This window comes from Chiloscyllium plagiosum, chromosome 6 (assembly GCF_004010195.1).
Source record: "Chiloscyllium plagiosum isolate BGI_BamShark_2017 chromosome 6, ASM401019v2, whole genome shotgun sequence".
Classification (NCBI taxonomy): Eukaryota; Metazoa; Chordata; class Chondrichthyes; order Orectolobiformes; family Hemiscylliidae; genus Chiloscyllium; species Chiloscyllium plagiosum.
This window is the reverse complement of record NC_057715.1, coordinates 97,899,325-97,918,598: the sequence shown is the minus strand read 5'-3', so window position 1 is coordinate 97,918,598 and position 19,274 is coordinate 97,899,325. Positions and strand designations below refer to the sequence as shown.

General features: G+C 38.8%; 1 long non-coding RNA gene across 1 annotated transcript in view; it reads right to left on the bottom strand.

Moving 5' to 3' along the window:
• LOC122551165 overlaps window positions 1-17,526 on the bottom strand; it is a 35,218-nt gene extending 17,692 nt beyond the window's left edge. Inside the window, exons 1-3 of the long non-coding RNA XR_006312040.1 lie at window positions 17,429-17,526; window positions 16,356-16,457; window positions 13,578-13,648 (exon numbers count right to left, since the gene is read on the bottom strand). This is a non-coding gene — a long non-coding RNA (uncharacterized LOC122551165). The remainder of the gene's footprint in view (window positions 1-13,577; window positions 13,649-16,355; window positions 16,458-17,428) is intronic.
• Between the last annotated feature and the right edge of the window lie 1,748 nt (window positions 17,527-19,274).

The following is a 19,274-nucleotide window of genomic DNA, read 5'->3' as shown; positions in this document are numbered from 1 at the left end:
CGAACTGAAGGATCAGTTACAATCTTGAGCAGGTTTTCCTGTTGAGAAGTGTAATGATTCTTGATTTTGTAAAATATAAAAGTTATATCTTTGTCTTATTATATTCGAATCTTGTCACATTCTGAGCTTTTACTTTCAAATGTGTTCCTCCTGTGCCTTGCAGTTTGCTTGAAGAAAACTTGAATTGGTTAAAACAGATAAACTTGTAAGAGAATATACTAGTACCTTCTCCACTACCTAGTTTCAATTCAGTAGAACGTCCCTCTACATCAGGGAATACGGGCCAGTATTTTCGATCTAAGCCCTCCTAGGGTCTATAACTTCTGGGCTGTGATTCTCCTATTTCATTGATCTAACTATGTTTGAAACTCTATGATCTTTTACTTCCAATGATTGCAGTACTGGGATGACAGTACTGTATTTTGAAAGGACCTAGTTTATCACAATTGTATTATTCAACTGTCCCCTACAGGGCAGTTTTTTTTATAATCCATTTACAGGATCTGGACATCACTAATTTGTGGGCGGCACGGTGGCCCAGTGGTTAGCACTGCTGCCTCACAGCGCCTGTAGACCCGGGTTCAATTCCCGACTCAGGCGACTGACTGTGTGGAGTTTGCACATTCTCCCTGTGTCTGCGTGGGTTTCCTCCGGGTGCTCCGGTTTCCTCCCACAGTCCAAAGATGTGCGGGTCAGGTGAATTGGCCATGCTAAATTGCCCGTAGTGTTAGGTTAAAGGGGTGGATGTAGGGGTATGGGTGGGTTGCGCTTCGGCGGGTCGGTGTGGACTTGTTGGGCCGAAGGGCCTGTTTCCACACTGTAAGTAATCTATCTAATCTAATCTAATTTGGGCTGCTTTTATTGCCAATCCTTAATTGCCCTTGAGAAAATGGGAGTGGGCTGTCTTCTTGAATTGTTGCAGTTGATATACTATACATATATCCACAGTGCTCTTAGGAAGAGAATTCTAGGACTTTGACCCAGCAACAGTGAAGGAAAAACAATATTGTTCCAAACAAGGCTGGTGTGTGGCCTGGAGGGAAACTTGAAGATGGTGAGGTTCCCAGGTTATCTGTTGATGGTAAGGGTTGCGGGTTTGGAAGTGCCGTTTAAGGAGCCTTGGTAAATTGCGTAGTGCGCATTGTAGATGGTGCACAATGCTGCCACTGTGTCAGAGATGGAGGGAATGATTAATGAAGTTATGCTCGGCACACCATTACTGAGTTTGCTTTCTTCCATGGAGATCAGACCATCTGTGAACTATCAGCCAATATTTCTTCCAGATCTTTATGTGCCTCATGAATTTGCCTTTGCAAATTTCAAATTCTCCTTTGATTGCAATAAGTTAGACAATGTCTCATGTATGATCCTGATAGAGTCATATAGCACGGAGAAAGACCCTTCAGTCCACTCATCCAGATGTCCCAATAAGCCTAGTCTGTTAAACCCAAATTTGGCTCATATTCCTCTAAACTCTTCCTATTCATATACCCATACAGATGCTTTTTAAATGTTGGAATTGTACCTGTCTCCCTCACTTCCTCTGACGGCTCATTCCATACATGCACCCCTCAGGTCCTTTTTAAATCTTTCCTCTCACCTTAAACCTATGCTGTCTAGTCTTGGAATCTTCCACCCTATCCATGCCCGTCATGATTTTATAAAGCTCTATAATGTCACCCCTCAGCCTCTAACACTCCAGAGAAAAAAGCTCCACCATAGTCAGTCTCTCAAGAGGGCTCAAACTCTCAGTCCTGGCAAAATCCTTGAAATTGTTTTCTGCACCCTCTCAAGTTTAAAAACACCTTTGCTATAGAAAGGTGAAAAGAACTATACTTTTAGAACAATATTCTAAAAGTTGCCTCACCAATGTCCTGTACAGCCATAACATGACCTCACAATTCAATAATCTGCCCAATTAAGGTAAGCATATCAAACACGATCTTCATTCTGTCTACCTGCGACTCCAATTTCAAGGAACTATGCACCTGCACCCCCAGATCTCTTTGTTTGGAACACTCCCAGGGCCCTACCATTAAGTGTATATGTCCTGCCGTGGTTTACCTTACCAAAATACAGCATCTCACAGTTATCTAAATTAAATTCCATCAGCCACTACTCAGTCCATTGGCCCATCTGGTCAAGTTCCTGTTGTACTCTGAGGTAACCTTATTGGTGTCAAGTGCAAACTTATTCACCATGCCTTCTATATTTACATCCAAATCATTTATGTAAAAGACGAAAAGCACTGGACCCAGCGCTGATCCTTGTAGCACACCCCTGATCACAGGCCTCCAGTCCAAAAAAGCAACCCTCTACCACCACCCTCTGTCTCCTTCCTTCAAGGCAATTTTGTATCCAAGTAGCTAGTTTGCCCTGGATCCTATGTGATCTAATCTTACTAACTAGTCTACCGTGTGTAACTTTGTTGAATGCTTTGCTGAAATCCATATAGACAACATCTACCACTCTGCCTTCATCAACCTTCTTTGTCACCTCTTAAAAAACTCAATCAAGTCAGTGATACACGATTTCCCACACACAAAGCCATGTTTACTATCCCTAATCATCCATTGTCTTTCCAAATGCATTTAAATTTTGTCCCTCAGAATCCCTTACTCAGAATCCCTACCCATCACTGACATCACACTCACCGGTCCACAGTTCCTTGGCTTTTCCTAACAGTCTTTCTTAAATGATGTTAACACATTAACCAACTTCCAGTCTTCCGGCACCTCACCTGTTACTGTCAATGATACAAGTATCTCAGGAAGGGGCCCAGCAATCACTTCCCTAGCTTCCCACAAAACTCTGGGAAATGCATGATCAAGTCCCAGGGATTATTGTGATCCCATTTTAATTCATCCTTTAGTTCACCATGTGCACAATTTCTAGCTAACTTGTGAATATCATTAAATAAGAAATCAATTGACTCCCTTGATCTCTGCTTGTTTTGTTAAACATAGCCCATTCAATTATATTAAAATATGCATCAAAGAATTTTAGGACTTCCAGCAGAGATGATACAATAACAATGTTGACAGATACATGAATAGGCAGGGAATTGAGATATGGATCATGTCGACACAAAAGCTTTTTAGTTTGGAAAGGCATCATGTGTCAGCACAGGCTTGGTTGGACCAAAGGGCCTTTTCCTGCACTGTAATGTTCTTCTTTTGTTCCTTCCTTTTTCTTGTCAAAAGATATATTTCATCCTCCCTTGTCTGGTTAGCGCATCATCGCTGACCGTTCTAATTGCATAGAGTAGATTACTAACCTGATTTTTTTAGTACTTTTTGTTTAAGACTGACGATGTTCAATAACTTCAAAACATTTGTTCCAGTCCATAAGACCATAAACATAGGAGCAGAAGTTAAGCCATTCAGCCCAACCTTTCTGCTCCACCATTCAAAGATGGCTGATAAGTTTCTGAACCCCATTCTCCCGCTTTCCCCCCATAACGCTTGGTCCCCTTGTCAAGAACCTATCTTTCTCCGTCTTAAATACACTCAAGCACCTGGCCTCCACAACCGTCTGTGGCAGTGAATTCCATAGATTCAACACTCTCTAGCTGAAGAAGTTTCTCCTTATCTCCATTCTGAAAGGTCCTCCCTTTACTCTAATGTTGTGCCCTCGGGTCCTATTCTCTCCTACCAGTGGAAACATCTTCGCAACAACCAGATCCCTCCTCATCCTTTTAAACTCCATGGAGTGGATGAACTAGCAAGAATATGTTAAAATTAAAATAATAAATAAAACAGAATTCCACCTTGTGTACCTACCATTTTGAAAATTGTCTAATTATAAACCAGATTTACATTAAATTTGAATGGAATTCTCTTGAATTTAGGAAAATGTTCTATGATAAAACATCACACCTTTAAAACTTCCTTTGGCAGTCCAATGCAAAATCACTGGTAGACAAGAAAATAGACAGGCTCTTTTCCCTGGGGTGGAGGAGTCCAGAACTAGAGGTCATAGGTTTAGAGTGAGGGGGAAAGATTTAAAAGGGACTTAAGGGGAAACTGTTTCATTCAAAAGTTGGTGCGTGTATGGAATGAGCTGCCAGAGGAAATGGTGGAGGCTGGTACAATTACAACATTTCAAAGGCATCTAGATGGGTATATGAATAGGAAGGGTTTAGAGGGATGTGAGCCAAGTGCTGGCAAATGGGATTAGATTAATTTAGGATATCTGATTGGCATGGACGAGTTGGACCGAAGGGTCTGTTTCCATGCTGTACATTTCTATGACTATATAGCCCGAGAGTTGTCGGGCTATATATATTAAGTTTTTCATTCCTGGAACCATTCTCATGAACCTCCTCTAAACCTGCTCCAGGGCTAGTACATCCTTCTTGAGATATGGGGCCCAAACCTGCACACAATACTTCAAATATAGTCTGACCAGAGCCTTACAGAACCTCAGATTTACATCCCTGCTTTTATATTCAGGTCCTCTCAAAATAAATGCCAACATTGCATTTGCCTTCCAATGACTGACTCAACCTGCAAGTTTACCATCATCCCACTTCTGAGTCTTGAGTGGACCTCCAGCATTTGGAAATGGCTGTGGATGTGATGGTGATGATTCCATGTTCCTGTGGAGCTTTGGAATGATGTCTGCTTGCATGTCTGCTGATCTTTTCCATTTTGGGATTCTGATTCTGTTACACGTTCGCATCAGCTGCTCCCTCATGAGATTAAATGCTTTTCATTCTCCCACATCAATCCGTCCCTGTACTTCTGAGATTTGCTATCTTTGTAGATTTTAATCCAAATCTTGCTGCTGTTGGGTTCTTTGCCACTGCTTCTAGCTTCTTTGTGCAGCTACCATGTTTCTTTTTGTTGTATGTTGTCTTTCAAATGACTCCACTTTAGTATGCATTCATTTTAACAAGTACCTTTTCATTTTAGGTTTTTCTATTTAGTCAGTGGTATGCAAGCTTAAAATGTCTCAGTTGTGAAATTTCTCTCTAGATTCTCTCTCACCATGTAACCTTATATCATCATTATATCATGATATCTTTGACTTGTGTTGTTAACCTATTACTCTATATTTAATTTGTGAGGTGTATTTATAATTTAAATTCAAATAAGTAGAGATCATTATCTCCAGGCTATATGTCCTCTTTTCCAATGTAAGACCACTGGATCATAATTTGGTATTTAGTTTCTCTCAATGCTCATATTGAATAGAAATATCTATTCATTAATCATCAGAGGGAAAGGGAGTCTATCTTATTTCACAGAATCTTAAATCATATGTGAAAAATCAGAAAAATGCAGTACATGAAGTAGGCTATTTTGCCAATTGTGCCTTTTCTCAATCCTTCACCCAACTCAATCTGATTTCACATCCCGACTTATCTGTATAATTTAAAGTGTGTTAAATAGCTGCCTATACTTACTGATCCATATTAGTCCTCTATCATCTGTGTGTTTTCAAACCGTTGGTAAATAGCAGCCTATGAGCAGACATTTTGCACAGAATCTCCTCTCTGATGACATCAGCATCTCCATTCATGATGTCACTGAATGAGGTACGTATTTGCAAATTAATTGGAAACAATACAGGATTGAGAGACTCCAATCACTTTCCCTGTCTGTGTTTGTTATTGCATGCTTTATATTCTCTCTAATCCCATTAGAAGACTACGAGCTCTTGTGGCGCAGAGGTAGGAGTCCCAGGTTCAAGTCCCACTTGCAGGTGTGTCATACCATCTATGAACAGGTTAATCTTTTTTAATTGCTCATCTCTAATTTCCCAGAGGGTAGCTGAAAATCAAGCATATTGCTGTGGCTTTGGAGTCACATGTAGATCAGATCAGGTAAAAATGGCAGATATCCTCACACTGGTGAACCAGATGGAGTTTCCTGACAATGGTTTCATGGTCATCAGTAGATTCTTAATTCCAGATTTGTTTTATGGCATTCAAATTCTACAATCTGTTATGGGATTTGAACCTGGGTTCCCAGAACATTAGCTTGAGTTTCTAGACTAATAGTCTTGCAATAATACCACTAGGCCAATACTTTCATCTCATTAGAACATGTCTAAAACACTGCCATGAAATTCTTTCTGAAAACTACATTAGTTTGCTATCTATCCTTCTGCCTCCAAAATGCTCAAAAAAATCTAGTGCTTGCTAAGATTAATCCTTCTGCGTTTGCTTAGTATCCATCTCAGTCTCCTGTAAATCATTCTATTACTTTGATTTTTGCATGAAGCTCTCAATTGATGGATGTGATGCTCACTTAATAGTGATTCTGTTTTTTTCCCTAGCCTTTTATTGAGTCAAAAAACATCAGGCAGAATTTTATGATCCCAACATAGGGTTTACAACTGAGGAAGCAAACTATAAAATTCCTTGGTTGGCCTTCCCATCATCCACACACCCACACCAACTTCTCTACAACTTTATGGTAGGATGGGTATGGTCAAGACTGGAAAAAACAGCAGATGCTGTAAATCACAGACAAAAGTAGAAATTGCAGGAAAAGCTCAGTAGGTCAGGTAGCATCTATGGAGAGAAATCGGATGAACATTTCGAGTCGAGTGATTCTTCCTCAGAAGTGTTCTCTGGAGAAAGATCACTTGACCTGAAACGCTAACTCTGACTTCTCTACACAGATGCTACCAGACCTGCTGAGCTTTTTCTACAATTTCTATTTTTGAGGCCAGGACTGGGCTGCGATTGAGGCCATTAAATCACCAATTAATGACCATTTAACAACAATCATTGCATTAAAAATGTTGTGTGGACTTTAGTTGTTTTACAAGGAGATACTGACAGCATGAACGCAATATCACTTGATTAGTAATCCAGAGGTCCAGGTTAATGCTTTCGGTGCTTGGGTCCAAATTCCACTATAAATTGCAATTGAATTAATAAATATGGAATGTAAAGCTAGTTTTATTAATGTTGACTATGAAATTATCAATTTATTGTAAAAATACGTGTTAGGGAAGACATCTTGCTGCCCTTACCTGGTTTGGTGGTACATGCAAGTACAGACCTACAACAATTTGGTTGATTCTTAACCCATGTACCAGAATAGCACCCAAATATCACTGTGTTACTTGGGAGAGCCAAGGAAGATTTTGCTTGTTTTGGACATTAGATGGGTGCAGTATGGCAGAAATATGATTTGGGTTCAGTTAATTGGAACAACCGCTTAATTTTCTTGGCCTCAGCCAAACCATAGATACCCCCGACAGAACCTTAGTCACTGAGAGAAATCCAAATACAGTGAGTTAATATAATGCAACATACTAGACAACTGAAACTGAACATTTTCAGTTGGGCAACCTATAAAGCGGAGCAGTGAGACCCTCCCCCTCCTAGGAGAAAGTGAGGTCTGCAGATGCTGGAGATCAAAGTTGAAACTTTATTGCTGGAACAGCACAGCAGGTCAGGCAGCATCCAGGGAACAGGAGATTCGACGTTTCGGGCACAGGCCCTTCTTCCTGAAGAAGGGCCTGTGCCCGAAACGTCGAATCTCCTGTTCCCTGGATGCTGCCTGACCTGCTGTGCTGTTCCAGCAATAAAGTTTCAACTTCCTCCCCCTCCTACCCAACCACCACTACCAGCAGTCGTTACTGTCAATTCCACTGCAGCTTTCCCTCTGCAACCTCTAATCCATGAATCCCCAACCTGTATGCTACTCACCTGCAGCCTGGATCATTCCACAATCCTGGGGCTCTGCTGGGTGTCATTCCTGCATCAGCTACTGATTACTCTGTGGCGGAAACTGATAACTACTACCAGAAAAGAAGGCACCATGAGTCTCTCACCAGTTCTCAAGCTGACAGACACCCCAGCTGCCTCAACAAGGGGCTGCTCAACTGATGTTCAAGTGAACCATGATATCAAGGCCCCATGCCACCTTGAATGGACGTAAATGATTCCATGACACTAATTCAAAGAGAAGATATTTTTGAAATTCTGGCTGATATTTAGCCCTCTGTCAAAAAACAGATGGTGCGAATTTGCCAAATACACATTCACTGTCACATTTCCCACTTTGCAACAGTGACTATTATACTTTTATAAATATTCCATTGGCTGTTAAAGATTTTTTGAGACATCTGGTGTAGTGAAAAGTGCTACATAAGTGCAGTTGTTTATTTCTTTTACGTTTGTATTCCTTCCAAGTGGAAGGAGGAAGTCAGATGGATAGCTGTTTGTCAGAAGGATATGGATAGGATATCCTTGTGACTCGGCAGTTTTTGTTTGTTTGTTTATTTAGTTAGGCAATGTAGGCTTCACTGGTTAGGCTAGCACTTATTGCCCATCCTGAGTTATCCTTGAGAAGGTGGTGATGAGCTGCCTCCTTGCACCACTGCAGTCCTTTAGGTATAGACTCACCCACAATGTTATTAGGGAGGATTTCGATCCAGGGAGTGTGAAGGAATGTAAGTATATTTCCAAGTCAGGATGGTGAGTGCTCAGAGAGGAATTTGCCCATGATGGTGTTCCCATGTAAATGCAATTTTTGTCCTCCTAGATGGTTATGGGTCAAAAGGAGGCTTGGTGAATTTCTGCAGTGCATCTTTTTGGTGGCATACACTGCTGCTACTGTGCATCAGTGGCGGAGGGAATGAATGCCAATCAAGAGGGCTGCTTGAGTGATGATGGAAGTGCCACAAGTATTAATACAGTGGCCAATGAGGCCTCTATGTTACAATAGTGTTCATTTGACCAGAAGTCTCTTATTGAAATGGAAGCGCAATATCTCCATCTGTGCCAGTACTGTCATTCCTCCACTGCTACACATCATAAGACATTAAAACATAGGAGCAGAAGTAGAACATTTCTAAGCACTACATTCCATTTCCTAATAGCTCTCTGCTGGAAGAAAAATTCTGATGTCTTCTTAGTATTTTAAATATTTTTATCATTAATCAAGAATTTATTCCTCCCTTTTCCTAATTACTAGCCAATAATATGACCTTTATTACACTCTAAAACCCTTTCATAGTCTTGATGATTTCTATTAAATGTTGCATTTTACTGCTATCAAACGAGGAAATCCATATTGCACTTTTTCTAAACTAAATATCCTTTCTAAAGTGGATTTCTGCTCAAATGCACCAGTGAAAAAGGATTTATTCTGTAGACACACCAGCAATACAGATAAAGCAATAAATTCCTGATGATCCACATTAATGATTCAGAACATGCTTGTAGCATGTTTATCTTCGTGTCCATGCTTTGTTGTTCAGTATGCCTAGGAAAACACTATTTTGGAGGTAAGGCCTGAATAGTATGCAAACAAAAGTACTTCCTTCCTAAAGGTGTCAGTACAGTGACTTTGTAAGTGTATATTTCTCTTTTGTCACATTTATTTAACTCCATTTTTAGACTATTTAGAAGCAAATTTTCCTGGAACTTTTCTCAGAGTAATATCCATTCTCTATGCAGATTAGTGAACTGAAAGGGATCTGATAAATGTTTCTCTCCCTTCTGTATTCTCAGGACCTCCCCAGGGGAAAGATGCCTCTGCAATATATGTCAGCCCAAAGTATCATGTAAATGTGTTGGGGCACAACGTTCCTAACTTACCCCTTCTACTTACTGCCAGTTAGACCCGGAGATTCCAAATGCAGTCAGCCCCTAAAGAGCCAGACCTATGCTGAAATCCATTCAAGAGGACAATCTGAGAACCCCTAAAGAATTTGAAGGATTTTAATTATGAAGTGAAAAATGTTAGCTCTCTTCCTTCATTAACTATATCTTCCAATTTTGGAACTTTTAAAATGTCGATGTCAACATTTAATTGCATTATCTATCCTATCCCCATCTGCCCACACTTGTCGTTTCCTACATTTTTCTATTAATCTTGTATGCCCCTAATAATAGCTCAGACAATGTGAAATCTGAATGGGAGAAGCTGAGAAACACCATGGAGCCAAAAAGAGTCAGGGACGGTTATAGATAGATGCACAAACTGTAGGAATGATGTTGGGAATAGCATTAAACTGGGAAATTAGAGATACATGCAATAAATGAACATCTCTAATTATAGCTGACTTTAATCTGAATACTGATTGAGCAAATACCATAGCAATAACATACTGGGGAATTCCTGGAATATATAAGGAATGGTTTTCAGGAGCATATATTGAGGACCTGGGAACAGGCCATCTTGGATTGCATATTGTGTAATGAGAAAGGAATAACTGATGTTCTACTTGTGCAAGGTCCCTCGGGGATTGTGATGATACTATGGCTTTAAGAGGTGTATTTTAGCCTGGTTTATTTTATAGAAGGGAGTTAAGGTAGAGGTGATGAACGGTCTACCGGAGCCAACAGTGTTTTTCTTAAAGTAGGAACAAGGATAGCAGCCTGAATGAGTATGTGGTCAAGCTCCCACAGAATTAGGATTTTTAGTTTTAGCTTTCAGCAGTTGCTGTTGAGGTCTTGAAGAATTGGAAGCTATTTTTCTGTCTCTCAGTTACAGCCAAAACTAGGAGGCATCTTTTCCTACTACTGTGGTTGCATGTGAGACAATCTGTTTTCTGAATTTGCCTTTTGCCAAGAGTGTGTTTATGGGATGTTACTATTTTGGAGTAATTAATTAGTAATAGTTACTGTATTTAATACTCTGTAATGTTTTTCCAATACAGTTATTATTCCAATTCCTTCATTCTTTTGCTGTATTTTAAGGAAAGTGGATGAACAAAAGGTGCTTTAAATCCAGTAATTTGATGAATCAAATTGCATCTGGAACGTAACACCTTACATTTACCTTTAAAGTAAGAGAAAGTTAGGTCCAGATTATCTTCTCAACATTTTGAGAGGGTTTGGTCTGGTCCCTAACAGGATGAATAACCATAATTTAGTAGAATTGCTTATCAAGATAGAGAGAGATGTAGTTGATTTTGTGAATAGGACCTGAACCTAAATAGAGGAAATTACATTAGTAGGAGGTACAAGTTGGCTATGAGATTGGGGACATTATTGAAAGGGGTGATGGTGGAAAGGCAATGGCAAACATTCAAAGATTGCGTAGGTGGACTGCGACAATTGTTCATTCCTGTCTGGCGCAGAAGTGAAATGTGAAAGATGGCCAAACAATGCTTACAATGGAAATTAGAGATAGCATTAGATCCAAGGAAGTGGCATACAAATTGGCCCAGAAGAAATAACATACCTGAGGAGCAGGAGAAGTTTAGAATTCCGCAAAGGAGGACACAGGGATTGATCATCAAAGGGAAAATAAAATATGAGAGTAACTTGAGAGGACATTAAAAAGATTGTAAATGTTTCTTTAGGTATGCAAAGGGGAAAAGATGGGTGAAGACAAATGTAGGTCCCTTACAGTCTGAGACAGTTTGGGGAACAAAGAAAAGACTGACCAGCTAACTGCATGCTATGGTTCTGTGTTCACAAATGAGGACACCAATAACATACCAGAAATGGGAGAATACAAAGGCACTGAAGGAAATTAATATTAATAGGAAAATGAAGTTGTGAAACTTAAAGGCTGATAAATCCCCAAGGCCTCAATCTATATTCCAGAGTACTTAGGGGAGTGGTCCTAGAAGTAATGGATGCGTTATTGGTCATCTTCCAATATTCTGTAGTTTGGAATAGTTCCCACAGATTGGAAGGTAACTAATGTTACCCCTCTATTCAACAGGCGATAGAGAGAAATCTGGGAATTGTAGAATAGACAGCCTGGCATTGGCAGTGGAGAAAATGCAAGAATTCATTATGAAATATTTAATAGCAAAGTACTTGGAAAACAATGGTAAGATTGGACAGAGTCAGCATAGATTTACAAAAAGGAAATTCTTGACAAATCTACTGGAATTCGTTGAGATGTAACTAGTGGATGTGGTTTATTTGGAATTTCAGAAGGCTTTCAACAATGTCCCAAATAAGAGATTTGTGTGTAAACTTAAGATTGTTACACAATAAGATTGAGTGTAGTGTATGAAGATGGATAGAAAACTGGTTAGCAGACAAGAATGATTTGAACAAGATAAATGAGTGAGCAAATAAATGGCAGATATAGTATAATGTGTGAGGTTATCTACTTTGGTAGCAAAAACAGGAGGGCTGATTATTATCTGAATGGCTTTAAATTGAGAGAGGAGAATGTGCAATGAGACCTGGATGTCCTTGTTCACCAGCGGCTGAAAGCAATCATACAGGTACAGCAAGTGATAAAATATGCAAATGGTATGTCATCCTTCACAGCAATAGGTTTCAAGTACAGGAGCAGGGATGTAATTATCCTTCTGAATTACTGAGTGTAGTTTTGGTCTACTTATTTGAGGAAGGATGTTTTTGCAGCGAAGATTTGCCAGTCTGATTCCTGCGATGGCAGGACTTAGGTATGAAGAGAGATTGAACTGGTTAGGATTATATTCACTGCAGTTCAGATGAATGAGGAGAGTTCTTATAAAAACCTATAAAATTCTAATAAGATTAGACAGGGTAGATGCAGGAAATATGTTCCTGATGTAAAATTTCCAAACTTGTAGATGTCACAAAGCTGGTGGAAGTTTGAAGTGTAAGGAGGATGCAAAGATGCTTCAGTGTGTTTTAGACAAGCTGAGTGAGTATTATGGGGGAGTCCAGACCAAGAGATTACAGTCCAGGAAACAGGATAAATCATTTAGGACCAAAGTAGGGAGAACGTTCTTCCCAAGGGAGTGGTGAACCTGTGGAACTTGCTACCACAGAAGCAGTCAAAGTCAAAACATTGTGTGATTTCAAGGAGTTGGATTTATCACTCAAGCATAAAAGGATCAAAGGATGTGGGCAGAAAGCAGGAACAGACTGCTAAGTTGAATGTTGTGCCAAACATGATGTCAAATTAAACTAACTAAATTAAAATAATGAATGGCGGAGCAGGCTTTAAGGGTCGAATGGCTACTGCTGTTCCTATTTTTCATCTGGGTGGGTATATGAATAGGAAAGGTTTGGAGGGATATCGGCCAGGTGCTGACAGGTGGGACTAGATTGGGTTGGGATATCTGGTCGGCATGGACAAGTTGGATCGAAAGGTCTGTTTCCGTGCTGTACATCTGTGACCCTAATTTTGTGACAAATTTCTTATTTAAGATTGCCTGTTGCACAATTTCTTCAAGACCATAAAAATTGTCTGCGTCTTTGTCTATGTATTGGGAACTTCTTGAAAAAATGTTGAACTAGTTATGTTCGACCTTCTTCTTGAAAATGTGTTGTTCTTGATTTACATGCTTCTCCAAGCATTCATTGATATAGTCCCTGTTCATAATTACGGGTAAATATGTGATGCAATGTTAAAATAATAATGGAAGTTAGCAACCTAGATGTATCATGGTAATTTGAGAGTGGGAAAATTGAACAGAGGGTATTATTAATAATAACTTCATAAAAAGCTACTTCCAGTTGAATGTATAATTTCTTCACAATTGTTGATGTGTGGAATTGACTGCCCTCTAGTGTACTAAGATGTCTCAGCTAAACCCATTATATCTGGTAAATTACTCACCAGATTATTTACAATTAAGTGAAAGGTAGAAACAAAAATGTAAGATATTATGTGATATTAGTTACAATATTTTTCAATACTTACAGTTAGAATGATTGGTTAAACAAATTTATGACTCTGCTTCTTCTGTAAGACTCTTCATAATGACACGATTTCTGTTGTTGAGACAGAAATACCAATTTACATGATTATATATACCATGAACATCTATTCGAACAATGAACACAGCGGAAGACTGCAAACAGTCTTGGGACTTTTTTCTATTTATCTCTGTTATATAGGACCAATATTTAATGAAGGTACCTTTAGCAATTAGAATATTACTGGTTTAGTATTACAACAGGCAGTACAATGAAAATCTGGAGTCTTCTTTCATGCCTGTGGCTCGCATATATTTCAATCACAGTCTCTTCAGTTGTGGCAACAATAGGAAATATCTCTGAGTGGCAGAATGATTGTATATATTCTTCACTGCTATCTGTTCTTAACTTTATTAATTGTTCGCCATGACAAGATACAGTATTCAAATTTGTTAGCTTCAAAGGGATTAACTAAATTATGCTAATTCATAATAAATGGGTTAGATCTTTGAAGTATAAAAAGAGTCTGCTGATTTGCTGGCAGTTTCTGTATAATACATTAAAGAATAACAATAATGATTTTCCTAATTAAGCAAGGATTTTAAAATTAATTTTAAGCGTAATCTGTTTAATGCCTATGTCAATGTTTTAAAGTGGTTTCACATTTTTTAAATTAAGTGGTCTCAATGCTAAGTGTATGTGAACTCAGTCATATGTTAAGAAATTAAAAGAGAATTGCCATTCTGATGAACAGTCACTGGACTCAAAACATTAACTCAAAACATCTCTGCTTTCTTCCCACAGATGGTACCAGATCTATTGGATTTCACCAGCAATTTGTTTTTGTTTCAGATCTTCAGTTCCTTGATTTTAGATTTAGATTAGATTCCCTACAGTGTGCAATCAGGCCCTTCGGCCCAACAAGTCCACACCGACCCTCCGAAGAGCAACCCACCCAGACCCATTCCCCTATGTTTTACCCCTGATTAATGCACCTATCACTACGGGCAATTTAGCATGGCCAATTCACCTGACCTGCACATCTTTGGACTGTGGAAGGAAACCGGAGCACCCGGAGGAAACCCACGCAGACACGGGGAGAATGTGCAAACTCCACGCAGACAGTTGCCCGAGGTAGGAATTGAACCCTGGTCGCTGGTGCTGTGAGGCTGCAATGCTAACCACTGAGCCACCGTGCTGCCCACTTAACTTTATTAAGGAATTTCCAATTCTTGGATAACCTAAAGATTCTGGGTTGTGCAATAGCGTCTTAACTTTGCCATCAAATCTCACAGAATGTAATATATAAAATAAAATGAAAGGATATATCCCGTGCTGCTTTCTTACATTATAACTTCTACTAATTGGCAATCTAGTTCTTGCTGTCCTTAAGAATTATTGTTTTGTGTTTTAAAAAATGCACTCATAAATTATATTGCCAAGGTAAATTAAAGGCAGCTTTACTTAGCAGCCAACTGAGCTATACCTATTCTGATGTTCTTCATAACAAGCATCCAATAAGGAATTAAATCAGCTCGTTGAGCATGTTTGCTATACACTTCTGAAAGAGGGAATTCCATAATTCCATAACACATAAAGGAAATGCAATCAATTTCTATCCATAGCCTGAACCTAAAAATAAGATGTTAATATTAAAATAATTCACATTTACATGTACTTTATTCTGCCTCCATAAATGCCACCAGAATGATCAGATGGGTTTACATCATTGAATTTGGTTGTCATAGCAGCCACGAGCAGTTACTATGTTCCTTGCAGTCTAAATGAAGGACTAGTAATTCTGGTCTAATTACTGCATGTTTATAGTGTGATAATTCAGAAGTGATTACTAGAGATAGCAATGATCATAACCTGGCATATGCCATTAAGTAACTGTTTATGCGTAACATAAGCATATCCACAACATTTGTGCAGTTCTGAACATCAAGCAAACAATATCATTGTTAAGCTTCAGTCAGGAAGTTTAAAGGAATAGTTTCAGCGCAGGCTGTTTTGTAATCCATCATCTTCTAATTTAAACAGTACTACCGTAGCCATGGGAAACAGTATCATAGAGTCATAGAGCTCTACAGCACAGAAAAAAGGCCCTTTAGCCCTCAAGTCTGCACCAGTCAGAAACAACTACCCAACTATTCTCTTCCTCATTTTGGTGATACTGTAGCAGTCAAGGTTCAGTTGGTGATAATCGTGTCTCTGAGTCAGAATGCTCTGAGTTCAAGTCCCACTCTTGAGACCTGAAGACAAAATTCTTGGCTAACACTCTAATGCAGCACCGTAAAGAGGTACTGCATTCAGGTGAGATGGCAAACTGAAGCTCTATCTGCTTTCTCATTTAAATGTAGAATATTCCATGGAACAGTTTTGCAAAACAGCAGTGATATTATTCCTGATTTCTTGGCCAATATTTATTCCTCAGTGGATGTTATAAAGAATGACTACTTAGTGATCATCATATTGCTGTTTGTGAGCATTGCTGTGCATAAATTGACTGCTGTGTTTTTTACATAACAATAGTGACTAGAATTCTGAAGTACTTCATTAGCTTTAAAGTATTTTAAGATATCATATAAGGTACAATATAAACAAACTATTTTCTTTCTTTCTACATCTACTGCAGTGGGAAATGTTTGCATTAAGTATTTTATATGTTCACTCAGTTGGATTTATTTGCATCTGCACGCCACTTAAAATGCTGATATTTATGTGTTTTTTATTTTAATCTATTTTTCTAACCAATATGTTCAGAGATGTTTTTCCATACCTTTGGAGCAGTTGAGATTTGAACCCAGGTTTCTCGGTCCATGGGTCCACACTACCACCGCACCATAACAGCCTCTTGTTTTTGTCCTTGCTAAATCATTATCTAATGTAAAACACTTGATAAATAAATTATTTAAATAAATTGCAACAAAACAATGCAAAAAAAAGTCACCAATGTATTACAAATAGCTTACTCCAGGAATTAAATATTAACATACTGATGTGAACTATATGCTTCTAAAAATTCATTTTAGACTGTCCTTTGCCTCCATCTATGAATATTAAAATCTCCACTTTGTTTTACAACATATTTCTCTGATGTATTTATATGTCTATATTTCTTCCACAAACCTATTATCAGGGGGTCTGCAGTAAATTCCCAACAATGACTTGTATTTTTCATTCTCTATTAACAAAGATAATCCATTTACTGAAGAACCTTCCAGTCACATCAAAATTAAACTAAAATTCCACACATGTCATTTTAAAAACATTGCTTGGCGTATTTGTATAAAGAAAATAATTTGACTGTTATCAATCTTAGTTGCACAAACACATGGAACCACTGTGTGCTGACACCAGTAAAATTACTATAAAACCTTATGGATTTTAAGAAACACAGAATTTTTTTTTCTAATATTCATTGAGGGGGTAAAGATCGACTATTTATGTCTGATCCAGTTATCTAATGCCAATCCTGTATTGTGTTTGGATCTTAACGTCCAATGAAGAGGCCTTGGAAACCACTCACTTGTAAAATAAAGCGACGTAGAAGATTGTGCACCACCTTCTCAGGCTAACTAAACACGAGCAATAAATTTGATTGTAGAAGAACTGCCTGTGTCCATAGAACTTATTTTATTAATATTGCTATTTAATCAGTCAACCTTCTAACCTTGACAGTTAAATAAGAGCCATGCTATAAACTATATCTGCTCAATCAATTACAAGTTTTTCAGTTTTCTCAGTTATAGCACTCAGCAGCTAGTATTAACTTCAGATATTGCTGGAGACCTGTTGCCATTCCATTCTCCTATTCAATCCTCATAAATTATATAGAACATGCTCACTCACCTTGGGGTGACACTTTCTTTCTTTGGATGACATTGAAATGTCATTCCTCTTTCTTAACTAATTTTGACATCAGAATTGTGTCATTGATTTTAACTCTAATTCAGAAGGAGTAATGTTTCTTTACTGGATGAGCGTTTATGTCTGCAAAATGACAATGTCTGTACTTGTGGTAGGACCGTCCATATCCCTTAGTAAGGTTTGTTTGGATTCCATGGATACAGGAATGACCTTTTGTGGTTAACCTTGCTAAGAGGAAAATTACTTTCACCATGTCCTGCTGCTCTCTCCTTTGGGTATGTAATGGTTCATCATTAACTGAAGCATTCTGTAAACGTCTGATGCACATGGCACACTCAGCCATTGAAAAGAATAATTTATTCTGTGGCTTTCAACTGACCTCTGATATTTCTGGCACAGGACACCAGATGCAAAGTGAAAGACAATGAGCATTGCATATCCATGAAATTAACTTAGGCATATTTGGCCATAAATAATAGCATCTTCTGTGCTTCTTTCCTTGTGTTCCAGAAACTGAGGTAAAGAAAATACTGGAAAAACTCAGACGATCAGAACTAAAGTTTCAAAGTCATTCTGTGTCTCTCTTTGAAGCGTGTTGAAAATGGACTGGAAGTGAATAGACTTCAGTCTTATTAAAAAGAGAAAGAAACAGAACAAGTATTTCAAAGAGAACAAAAGGCACAAGAAAGTGAATTTAAAAGGAAGGAAATAGTGATTCAGCTGAGAGAGAAGATTTGAAAAAAAAGGATAAAGTTGTCAGATAAGCAATACCACCTTAAAAAGAAGCAGTTGAAAAAATGAATTCAGATTTCAAAGAAGGCTGTAATGAGGAAGGCTTTATAATCTAAAGTCCAGTAAGGAAATGTTTAATTTTGTACAGGCCCTACTAAAATTTGAAGAAAACAATTGGAGGCTTTCTTTGTCATTTGAGAAATAGCAAAACAAATGAAGCGGCAGAAGAAAAACCGATCATTACACATACAGAGCTAGTTAGCAAGTACTTCACATGAAATTTGGTCATTACTGTCGGAGGACACTTCAATGGATTATGACACTGTACAAATATACACACACAAGGAAAATAGTAGACCACTTGGATCTTTGAGCCTGCACTGGTCCTCCTGTATCTCCTGTGCACTCTGAGGAAACCTTCAGCTGTGACCTCTTCATGTCTAGGGTGTTTGCCAACTGCTGCATTGTTCTTTATTCAGATGAAAGCACCATCCACGTTCCTTCCTTTCTTCTGACTGACCCTTCCTTCCAGCTACCAACTGGATTTATTCCTCCCAGTGACCAACCAGGCCGTACCCTCTATCTGTGTTCACCTACCACTATCTTACCACTCCGCCCCTCTCTCTAACCAAAATACTCCCACGCCCTCCCCCCCCTTTATCTGTTGCTCCCTTTACGCCCACCCCAAGTCCTGAAGAAGGGTTACATCTGAAATGTTGACTTCTCAGCCTCCGTGTTCTTCCAGCCTCCTGCTTGTCTACCCACAGCTCTATGTGGCAAGGAGTTCCAAAGGCGCTCAATCCTCTGAGAGGAGAGATTCTTCCTCATCCTTGTCGCAAATTGACAACCTTAATTCTGAGACTATGCCCTCTGATCCTAGACTCTCTTATGAAAGGAAACATCCTCTCAGCATTTACCCTGTTGAGACCCTCAAGAATCCCATGTGTTTCAATGAAATCACCTCTCATTCTTCTATACTCCAGTGAGTAGAGTTCCAAACAGTTTAGTCTTTGCTCAGAAGACAATCCCTTCATACCAAGGATCATCCTAGTGAACCTTCTTTGAACTGCCTTGAATGACATAATATCTTTCTGTA